Source organism: Eulemur rufifrons, chromosome 16 (assembly GCF_041146395.1).
Source record: "Eulemur rufifrons isolate Redbay chromosome 16, OSU_ERuf_1, whole genome shotgun sequence".
In the NCBI taxonomy this organism is placed as follows: Eukaryota; Metazoa; Chordata; class Mammalia; order Primates; family Lemuridae; genus Eulemur; species Eulemur rufifrons.
Window position 1 is genome coordinate 35688669 of NC_090998.1, and position 12212 is coordinate 35700880.

The following is a 12212-nucleotide window of genomic DNA, read 5'->3' on the forward strand; positions in this document are numbered from 1 at the left end:
TGAGGTAAAGAACCATGACCAACTGAGGTGCTTGTGGAAGGCAGAAGAGGTATAAATACCAGGTATGACCAGGTGACCAGATATAAAACCAAGGACTTTAATTGTCCTGAGTATATCCTCCCTATTTTGTTACAAATACACTTGCGTATATGTACATATAGTAAGCAAATATCTTAGTTTTCTTTCTGTAGTCTCTTATCATAAAACAGATGAATTGACTTTATATCAGTATTTAAGTATTAATTTTACATCATAGTATTTAGGTTACAGGATATCTAGGGGATGAACTTTACTTCCTTTTCAGGGGAAAGGATTAATGCATTTTTGGTTGTGCACAGGATAATTGTATCACGTTAGATGTCTTTATTTGGAGATTAAATGTGATTTAAAGAGATGGGTATGTGTGACAAGCTGACAAGGGGCAGACTTGCAATAGTTAGTTTTATGTGTCAACTTGACCGGGTCAGGGGATGCCCAGATAGCTGGCAAAACATTATTTCTGAATGTGTCAGTGAGGGTGTTTCCAGAAGAGATAGCATCTGAATCAGTAGATGAGTAAAGCAGATCTGCCCTCACCAAAGTGAGCAGGCATCATCCGATCCACTTAGGGCCCGGATAGAACTAAAAGCCTCTGCCTCACGAAGGCTCTCTTCTTCATTCTCTATTCTGCAGCTGGAACATCCATCTTCTCCTGCCCTCAGAATTCAGACCTCCTGTTAACCCGATTCTCAGGCCTTCATCCTCAGACTGAATTACACCACCAGCTCTCCTGTTCTCTAGATTGCAGACAGCATATATCCTGGGACTCCTTGCTCTCCATAATCATGTGAGCCAATTCCCATAATAAGTCCCTTCACATATCTATATATATCCTATTGGTTCTATTTCTCTAGAGAACCTGGCAAGGACAGTCATACAGCTAGTAAGTGCCAGAAAGAGGTGCTGATCTAAATCTATTAACCACGTCTCCCCATCCTGCCTCTAAGACAGCTGGTAGAATGGGCTGTGGGACCAGGACTGCTACTCATTGTACTAAGGGATAAAAAGGAATGAGGGTCAGAGAAGACCTCTCAAGGGAGGGGATAGGAATAACACTAGGACTTAATGACCTAATGAGGAGTCCAGTACAGTGTCTCCTAACCTGTACTGCTCTTCTTCCAGCCTTTTAGACTTTTTTCCCCTGGTCCTCACCTATCATAAAATTTTAATACCACAGATACACTTCTATTTGTTTATATATTGTGGCCCTGCAAAGGGCCCCAAACCAATTTTCATCTATTGTCCCCAGTGAGAATGCATGATCTAGCACACTTTGCTCACCATGTGAGACATATCATTGATTTCACAGAATCACAAAATCCCAGGCTGGAGAATAACTTAAAGGCCATTTACCCTTCTTCAAGAACCTTGACAAGTTGCCATATAACCCATGCTTGGACACTTACAGTAATGGAGAATTCACTAACTTACCTGGCAGCCCCATCCACCTCTGGAGGGCTCTTTACTAGAAAACTGTCTTATTTTGAGCATGTCGAATAAGATTTGCATGAGCAAATCACACATGTCAAATTTTCACTCACTAGTCTGCATTCTGTTCTTTGTTGCTGAACAGGTACATAGTTTGCTATGGTGGAAAGTAGAAACATGTGAAATATTTGGTTTCTAGGGACCAGACAGTAATTGTGGTATTTGTATTATGGAAATTCTCTTGTGGTCCACCTATTTCAAACCTTATTTTTCTAGACTGTGTATCTCTAATAATACAGTGTAAAGTTTCTCTAACTTTTTGAAGAAGGCACATCACACTATTCATCTTACTGTCAACTAAAATTTCTTGGTATTAGTGGTATTTTTAGAGGTGGTGGGAGTGTTGCAATAGAAAAAGCAATGGAATAAGGTGAGAAGATCAGGGTATAATTAAAAAAGAGGGCTACATTTTTTATTTAAAATAATATAGGTAATCAACTGTGGAACTAAAAACACTAATATAACTGTAGAACATGAGTGGAGGGAAGAGGAAAAGGAGATGGGTGATGGTGAGATGAGAATGAACCAAGCCCCCATCCTTCATGGTGGGGAATCCACAGAATTGTCTAAAAGTGATAAACTGCAAACATAATATTGAATTATGAAAATTGCTATGAAAATCTAAAACCAGAAGCTGACAGAGGGGTGGGATAAAGGGTGGGTGGGAGATTTTTGCTTTCCTTCGTAAGTCCTTCTAAACCATCTGATTTTTTCTTTTTTTACCAAATACATACATACATTAATTAAAGTTAAAAACAAAAGAATGATGAAATTAAAAACCATCAGAGTAGTGCTCTGTCATTAACTGCTGGCCTAATTTGAATAAGTCACCTAATCTTGGATTTAAAGTTCTCATACGTAAAGTAGAAAATGGGTATTAAGTCAGTAATTTTTGGTGTTTTCAAAATAAATTATACAGAATTCCAATACATTAAAACAATTTGAATGAAGCTGCTCTGATTGGGAGGGGTAGCAGGAGTTTAACCCACTGTGGCCCCTCCCTCAGCCCCTCACTTAACCTCCTTCGCCCCCCTCCACAGGCCGCCCTAGATACCTCATCAGAGAATCCCAGGAATTTGGTTTGAAAACCATTAGCCTACAACCAGTTTTTTCAAATTATAATCATAACCCATAAATTTAGTGGCTTGGAACTAGTACAGTACTTTCTGGGTAGAATAGAATAGAAAAACCAGGACGCAGTCCATTGCATTGTTTTGTATAACTCTCGTTTCCGGTGTGTGTGTATAACTGAATGAAGATGGAAAATGTGCTTCTTGCTACCAATCACAATCAAAATGTTTATGTTGTTTTCCCAACTCTAACATTCTCCGATTCTGTGACTTCTCTGAATCATCTACCCTCTCTTAGGACCCTTAGAGTTAACTGTCCAAATTGTAATTGAGTTTTTACATTCTGCTAGAAAGTCTTCATATTGCCACTAGGCATCACAAAGACTGCTGGTTGGTCTGGAACAGAGGGATGTCAGAATATTTAGGTCTTGGGACGATGAAAAGGAGAAGGCTTAATTTGAAGATCCCTCCAGGATGGGCACGGTGGCTCATGCCTGTAATCCTAGCACTCTGGGAGGCCAAGGCGGGAGGATCGCTCGAGGTCAGGAGTTCGAGACCAGCCTGAGCAAGAGCGAGACCCCGTCTCTACTAAAAATAGAAAGAAATTAGCTGAACAACTAAAAATATATAGAGAAAATTAGCTGGGCATGGTGGCTCTCGTCTATAGTCCCAGCTACTTGGGAGGCTGAGGCAGGAAGTTCTCTTGAGCCCAGGAGTTTAAGGTTGCTGTGAGCTAGGCTGACGCCACAGTACTCTAGCCTGGACAACAGAGTGAGGCTCTGTCTCAAAAAAAAAAAAAAAAGAAAGAAAAAGAAAGAAAAGAAAATCCCTCCAGGTGATTCTGATACATAGTCCTCTTCCTTTTCTACCACCAACCCCAAACGGCTGGAACCAGAGTAGAAACAAGCTGGTAATGCAAATATTAACAGTAAAATACATTGGGGGGAGCCTAAATTACTACGCTTCAGTTATTGAAAAGGATGGCCAATGGTTCTTTTTAGTGAATTTTTAGGCAGCAGAGTTCTAAACTGATTAAGAATACCACAGACAGATTTCATTTTTATGAATGCCAAAGTAAATATGATGTTCTATATTATATTACCACAAGCTTAGGAAGGCACTATGTTCTCATAAATGAAATAACATATTTATAGGGAGAGGGGTAGGTTGGGTCCTCATAACGCTGAAGTTTCATGAACCACATGAAACTGTACAAAATTTTGTTTGGATGTGCATATGTGCATATTTTTTTCTAGGATAAAAGGTCAGTAACTTTCAACAGCTTCTCAAAAGAATATGAAATCCAAGGTTAACAATTACCAGGTTAGAAGATCATGTTCATTACAAACACAGTGAGCCACTGTCTCCAGGTGAAACAAATTTTACCTTTACCTTAATCAATAGAAGGCTTTGTTTTTCCTTGTTTGGAAAGGCCTTGGAAAAGAGTGTACATCTGCTTTCACTGAGGATTCATCAATTCAAAGGCAGACAGCCTTTGATGACATACGGCCGGCGCAGGGAGGCCTTTGCATCAGTTACACCTGCCACCAACTGGCAGCGAGCCCCGAATGGGCACCTATGACAACACCCTCCACAGATCATGGACAGACTCATAGGGGCAGCAGGGCACAGCCAGGAAACAAGAAAGCTACGTTTCTGATGTAGGATTATTTACTAACTCTTTCTCAGGTAAGGCCCATAAAATTCACATTAGGCGTTCTCTTCCCCCAGCTAAGAAAGTGTAGATAGTACATTAATTTTATTTCTTATACCTCAAAATAATACTGAGACAAAAATGGCTTCATGGTGTAAAACTGACATGTTAGGTTTTTTACTACTAAAAACTTCCAGTGCACCTAGAAATGTACCTCTCTGGAGTGTGGTCAGGGCTTTTCTTCATCTCGAAGCAACCAGTAAAAATACTTTTCTACCACTTACTAGGAAAGATGTTCAATATATCACCTCCTCTGGCCAGAAAAGGAGGAGCCTACATTTCAAGTAAAAGAGAATTCCAAGGAAGGAAGGTTATAGACAACTGATAAATACTGAGTGCCCTAAAAGTCTGCACTGTGTTTTGTTTTTGTTTTGTTTTTTAAGCACCTAATTGCAGAATCGCATCTAACACAGCCTAGAACCTTGGCATAATGCAAATGTGAGTGCTGACTCCACTGCATCCTACCTTATTCAACCTCCTGGAATTTCACTTTCTTCCTCTGTAAAATAAAACAATCATATGCATAACCTAGCGTGGGCACTGTGAAATTTTTAAAACTCAAAAGATAGAGAACTCCCAGCAAAAGAGGCTGCTCAGCGCATGTCAGTCCCTTGCCCCTACCTCTCACAGCCACCTCACTGCTCACAGCAGGTTTGAAATCCCTGTTTCCAGCAGTGACAAACCCTTGGTCCTCCAGAAGAGTACGAGGAGGACACAGACAAGGGGGCCAGTTACCCTCTGAGGTATCCTACTTTTTTCCCCAATACTATATGGTGTTTCAGGAGCCTCTTGGCAACTATCTCAAGCTTATCTCTGTGCTTGCAGCAAAACAGGCAGGCAGGAAGACTCAGGTAAGCCCCATACACTACACCCGAAGGCAGGATGGTGCCGGGAGCCAGACAGCTTACTGCCCAAGACGTTTGATCAGACTGGAAAGGCTTGAGGTCTGATGGCTTCAGTTTAGACACAAGTGTGATAATAAAGTAGTCTCCTCAACTTTTTGATGCACAGAGACTAGGTACCCCACGTCCAAGGGCACTAGAGGGCTCATCTGAAGATGAGGGTTTGAGGATAGCTATAGGCACGGCTGGGGTCCTCATGGGGGCACTGGACTTAAGTAGCAGCCTGGTTCTCTAAACATGGGGCAGGTGGAGAAGAAAGTAGGCAAGAGGCCTATGGGATAGATCAGGGGCACTGTAGGGTTTGTAGAGTGGAACACAACCAGGCAGTGAGCCCCTCGGGCCCCTCAGAGCACAGTGGCAGAATCCAGAGGTCATTCCTGGAGGGCCACATCTGGGTTCCACACGCCAGGGAGGGGAGGTCATACTACATCCACTCTGGGAGTGACGGGAGAGAGAAGGGCAAGCTTCACCCCTCCTCCCGAGGCCTGCAGAGTGGCAAGGGCAGAGCTGTAGCTGGGGATTGATGGGGAGGGGGCAGAGGGATGGGGGGACGGCAACATAGAGTAGAAGGAGCAGCCTCTCTTCCACAACACATTGTCTCCAGGAGGAGCTTGTGCAACCTTGGCATGGAAACGTAATTCGTGGCCGTGATGGGTGTCGAGACGATAATGAGCAGATATAAAGAGAAAGAGTGGAAACATACACGGTCACGCCAGTCGGCGGGGAGGACTACGCATGCGTTGGGGCAGGGGCCATATGGGAAATCTCCATCCCTTCCTCTCTATTTTGCTGTGTAAACTAAAACTGCTCTTTAAAAAGTCTGTTAAAAAAACAAAACAGTCCACAGACACTCTGAGCTGATCTCCTCACTACCTATGGAGCAGCTCCCTGCCCAGCCCTGCCCTTGGGATCTGACTGAACCTCTAGTCCAGGTTTCAGCTAAGCCCTGGTAGACAAAGCACCCTAAGCACTAAAAGTCTCTTCTTGCTTTCCAGAAAAGCATCAGCTATTTCATCCCAGGTGCACAGCACCCAAATCGTTGCATGTCAGAGTACAGCCACCTCGAGAATTATCTAGAGGAAACTGAGATCAAATTAACTTATTTGGGGTTTGAGCCTATTTTTCTCACTGACACTTTTTATTAACATTTAGTTATTCCTAAGGTGGATTAGTCAGGGTTCTCCAGAAAAATAGAATCAATAGAATATATATTAAATATTAGGATAACGATATAAAGGGATTTGACAAAAGGAATTGGCCCATGCAATTATAGAGGCTGAGAAGTTCCGTGATCTGCAGTCAGCAAGCTGGAGACTCAGGAGAGCGAGTGGTGTAGGTCCAGTCCAAGGGCAGGAAGAGACTGATGTCCCTGCTCAAACAGTCCGGCAGACAGAGTTGCCTCTTACACAGCCTTTTGGTTTTATTCAGGTCTTTAATTGGTTGGCTGAGGCCCACTCATATTAGGGAAGACAATCTGCTTTACTTGGTCTAGTAAATGCAATGTTAATCTCATTCAGAAACACCTTGACAGACACACCCAGAATAATGTTTGACCACATGTCTGGGCACTCCATGGCCCAGTCAAGTTGATACATAAAATTAACCATGACACAACGGCTTGAATTTTACCTCCTTTTATTTCTTCTGCCATCATCTGATGGGGATGAAGGGCAAAGTGACATCAGTGAGGGGGTAGGTAAGCCAAGCTACAGACTAGATCATCCTCCCCAAGAAACCAAGAATTTCCCATTTGTCCATGTGTAAATACATAATCTCTTCTTTGGAGAAGAAGGAAATAATTGGACCACAGTTTTGAGATGATTAGCTTTTATTTATTATTTTAGAGTTTTTTTCTGTTGAAAAGTTTCATAGACAATAAATCCCATAAACTTAACATGCCAACTATTCATAGCATTCCTTTTCTGTGCTGTCCTTGGCCAGAGTAGAGGCCCACATTTTACAAAGGGTTCTGCTCCTTTTTGCTTAGCCTTGTTTGGGGCACATGGCGAGAGGCAGACCACAGCATGGGACTTGGGGTCGGGGGCCAGGCTCTGAATCCAAACTCCGCCGCTGTGCAACTCTTGACCAAGTCCCAAGCCTTGGTTTTCCCACTTGTAAAATCAGGAGCTTGTGTTTTCTCTTTTACTAGATTGCTGTGAGGATCAAACTAACACATGAACTAACGCATGTTGAAAGTATTTTGTACACTCCAAATCACTATGTAAATGTTGGCCCCATACTTGCCATTTTAGTGGTGATACTGGCTTCTGTCATGATGATGGCAGCACAGTTTGTGTATTCATTTCCTATTGCTGTTGTAACATATTGATATAAACTTAGTGGTGTAAAACAACACAATTTATTAACTTACAGTTCTAAAGGTCAAAAGTTCAAAATGGTTCTCACTGGGCTATAATTAAGGTATCAGCAGGCTGGTTCCTTCTGGAGGCTCTTGGGAGCATCTGTTTCCTTGCCTTTTTTAGCTTCTATTGATCACCTACATTCTTTGGCTCATGGCCCCATTTCTCCATCTTCAAAGCCAGCAATATCAGGCCAAGTTTTCTCACATTGCCATTTCTCTGGTTCTGTCTCTTCTGCCTCCATCTTCCACTTATAAGGACCCTGGTGATTACATTGGGCCCACCAGGAAAATCCAGGTTAATCTCCTGATCTCAAAGTCAGCTGATTAGGACACTTCGATTCCATCTGCAACTTTAATTCCCCTTTGCCATGAAACCTAACATATTCACAGGCTCTGGGGATTAGAACATGAAAATCTTGGGGAGAAGCATCTGTTTACCATACTTTGTTTACTGATTCCCCAGCAGAAATTCAGATTTTAAAATACTGCACCTCTATAAATTCATTATGTCTGTTTTCCCTGATGAGTTTGAAGTTGATTAACAAAAAATATAATAGCCATTTTTTTTTCAGATTTTCTCCAAAGGCACTCATTCCCAGTAAAAAAAAAATCTATTTAGAAAATTTAAAATTTCAATAAAGATTCTTTGTAAAAAAGAAAAAAAATCTATAATCCAAACATGCATAGTAACTGTTATATTTTGACATGTTTCCTTCGAGCATTTTTTTGCAGGTTTCTTTTACATAATTAAGAGCATACTATATATACAAATGTTTATGCTGTTAAATATGATTGCATCAATATTTCAAATTTACAATCTCTGTAAGCATAAATTTTAATGGCTGCATAATATCTCACTGCAGCAAGGTAACACAATTTACTTGATTGTTATTGTTAAACATTTAGTTTGTTTACATTTTTTAGTTATTACAGATAATGAATGTTAAACATCTTTTATCATTCATATTTATTTACATTTCTAGTTATTTCCTTAGGTGAGATTCTCAGAATTTATGAGCAAAAGGAATTAACATATTCAAAACTGTTGACACATATTGTCAAATCACTTTCTTCAAATAGTATACTCCCTCCAGCACTATGTCTGGTCAACACACCCTGGTCAGCACTAGGTATTCTCATTCTTCCTATTCTTTGCTGATTTTTAGTTGAAATGGAAATGGACGTCTCATCACACATGCATCCCTTTGATCATATGTGAGTCTGAACATTTTTTCTCAGGTTTACTCAGCACTCATATTTCTCCTTTTGTGCTCTGCACGTGAAGGCCATTCATTCTTTCCTAACCCATTTATGCTTGCAGAAGTTAAATGTAAGGAAACTCATTATTTCAACAGTAACTTGGAAATTCTTTCTCTGTTCTTACTCAGTTTGAAGGTGCTTGGCGCTAATCAAATTCTCTGAGGACCACTGTTGTCACTTTGCCTGGGAACAGGCTTTCTTGACCTGTCCCAAGCCACTCTGTAGGTTTCTGACAGTGTTTCTTCATTGTTCAGTCCTCAAGTCTGGCTTTTGCAGGCAAACCTTCCAACAGATTCAGATGCTTCTTTCCTGCCTGCTACCTTTCTGCCTCTACCTCATCTTTTTATATTCCTTCCAGCACCTCCCTACTGTTCAGTTTCTTGAGAAAATAAACCACCAGTCTCCTGCCAGGGTAGGGAAGAGGTAGCAGGCCAGCTGTACCAGGTAAGAGAAGGGAACAGGAATCTAATTGCTTCTTATGTAAACATTCACCAACCCTCTTGGTTCATCCCTACCCCCCACCTCAACGACCTGGTGCCTCTAATTCTAAGACTTGCCCTGGTTCTATGGCTTAAACTGCCCAATTCTTTTGGTTCTTTCTCTCTAAGACAAGGTAGGCCTCAGTTATCTCTCATCTGCTCACTTAGTTACAACTTTTCCATTTACTTTCCATCCTTTAAAATTTCATTGATATCTCTCATCTCTTCTTGTCTCCTCTTCTGTTTTCTTTGTCCTTATGGGCTTACACATTTTTAAATTCCTTTACTGACATTTTAATGGGGTTTGGGGAGCAACTGTTCAACTTACTGTATGTTTCTTCTTTACTCTCTGCCCTGGAGACCACGTTCTTTCTTTCCTCTGCCCTCATAACTACAGCTTTTCTTCTCTTTTTGCCCTTCAAACCATCCCTTTTCTCTCCTCTTCGTCCAACATAGCCAGCACAATTTCTTAAATGAACTTAGGCTTTCATGCGAGATGAGAAATAGCATGACTTCAAGCAGCTTCCATGCTATCATCCTGTCCTATCCCACTCCTACCTACCCTGCGACAGTCACTGAAGTAAGAAAACCGTGAGGGCCAGGCTTCCCACTGAAAGGGGAACAAGAAAATTTTGGAAGAGAAATAAATTAAGTTGGTATTTAAATATATAAATATAGTTAAAGTAATGAGAACAGTTACATGACTGGCTACTTTCTGGACAGTCCTTGCATATTTACTGCCTGTTTTCTATACGCAGTAACATCTGCAAAGCACCTCATTGGGCTGGAGCGCTGGGTTTCATCTAAGCTCCTAATGTTAGCATTGCAAAAGGTTTCACTGGATTTCTTACACCCCAGAGAATGGTTACTTTTATATGCCAGGGATAGGACACGGTGTCTTAATAAGAAAACCCTCCGGTTATAATTCACAGACGATTTGTTCAGATCACAGTCAAGAAACATCAAAGGATTGCAGTACATTGAGCTCCATAGAGACAGCGCCGGGGCAAGTGAGAGCCAGACAGGCCCTGGGTGACTCTGTGCCTCACTGAGGAAAAATAACTAAACGTGGGCAAAGGAGAGCCTGAGAAGCCGAGAGGCAAAATGTCATCATACGCATCCTTTGTGCAAACTTGCCGGGAGGAGCACAAGAAGCAGCACCCAGATGCTTCAGTCAGCTTCTCAGAGTTTTCTAAGAAGTGCTCAGACAGGTGGAAGACCATTCTGCTAAAGAGAAAGGAAAGTTTGAAGATATGGCAAAGGCGGACAAGGCCCGTTATGAAAGAGAAATGAAAACCTATATCCCTCCTAAAGAGGAAACAAAAAAGAAGTTCAGGGATCCCAATGCACCCAAGAGGCCTCCTGGGGCCTTTTTCTTGTTCTGTCCTGAGTATCGCCCTAAAATCAAAGGAGAACATGCTGGCCTGTCCATTGGTGATGTTGCAAAGGAGCTGGGAGAGATGTGGAATAACACTGCTGCAGATGACAAGCAGCCTTATGGAAAGAAGGCTGCAAAGCTGAAGGAAAACTACGAAAAGGATATTGCTACGTACCGAGCTAGAGGAAAGCCTGATGCAGCAAAAAAGGGAGTTGTCAAGGCTGAAAAGAGCAAGAAAAAGAAGGAAGAGGAGGAAGATGAGGAAGACAAAGAAGAAGATGATGATGAATAAGTTGGTTCTAGCACAGTTTTTTTTTCCTTGTCTATAAAGCATGTAACCCCCCTGCACACAACTCACTCATTTTAAAGAAAAAAAAATTGAAATTTAAGGCTGTGTAAGATTTGTTTTTAAACTGTACAGTGTCTTTTTTTGTATAGTTAACACACTACCGAATGTGTCTTTAGCTAGCCCTGTCCTGGTGGTATTTTCAGTAGCCACTAACCTTGCCTAGTACAGTATGGGGGTTGTAAATTGGCATGGAAATTTAAAGCAGGTTCTTGTTGGTGCACAGCACAAATTAGTTACATAGGGGGATGGTAGTTTTTTCACCTTCAGCTGTCTCTGATGCAGCTTATATGAAATAATTGTTCTGTTAACTGAATACCACTCTGTAATTGCAAAAAAAAAAAAAAAGTTGCAGCTGTTTTGTTGACATTCTGAATGCTTCTAAGTAAATACAATTATTTTTTTATTTAAAAAAAAAAAAAGAAACATCAAAGATACCCAAAATCTACTTTCCAGACTGCATGCCACTTAAAAAGCATTCCAGTCCCACAATTGTGCTGCCCTCTATTATAAACCATTACTGGAGTATTTTTTCCCCAAAATTTATTCCCCCAAAATTATTTAAGTTGTTGTGTTTAAGGGCTGTAAGTAGATGCAAAGATACAAGATTACAACTAGTATCTTGACATTTCAGATAATTAAATGTTAGAAAGGGGATCCTTAAACTGATTTTCATGTTTCCAGATTAACTGTTGTCGTAAGATCAGAGACATCGCAACTTTCTTAGAGGCTCCCAGTCCCAGAGCTAACACAGATGACAATAGTCACTCTGCTTGCTGCAGAAACTAAAATAAGCCCAGCAGAGTTTTCATTCTAAACATTATAAGCCACCTTGTGAGACATTGAATATAATTGAAGAATGTGCTTAAGTAGTTCCAGAATATCCTAAAAATTCACTTTAAAGAATGATAAAAATTTAGAGTTAGGATCATATAAATCAGCTTAAAAATGACCAAAACTCTTTAATCCTGTAAGGAGGTAAATAGCTGCCTAAAACAAAACAAAACCAAAAATAACAAAAAACAAGCAAAGAAAAAATAAGACATACGGCACCATGAGAGATAAAGTCATATAAATGAAAGAAGGAAATTCTAAAATGCATGCGTGTGTTAAAGAATCACATTAGAAGGTATATTAAAATATATTATTACCTCCAACATTAGTCCCAAGCACA

The 12212-nt window shown here is 40.8% G+C and overlaps 1 pseudogene; it reads left to right on the forward strand.

The window, feature by feature from the left end:
• The first annotated feature begins 10379 nt into the window (after positions 1-10379).
• Positions 10380-10984, forward strand: LOC138397261 (high mobility group protein B1 pseudogene; annotated as a pseudogene).
• Positions 10985-12212: the final 1228 nt, after the last annotated feature.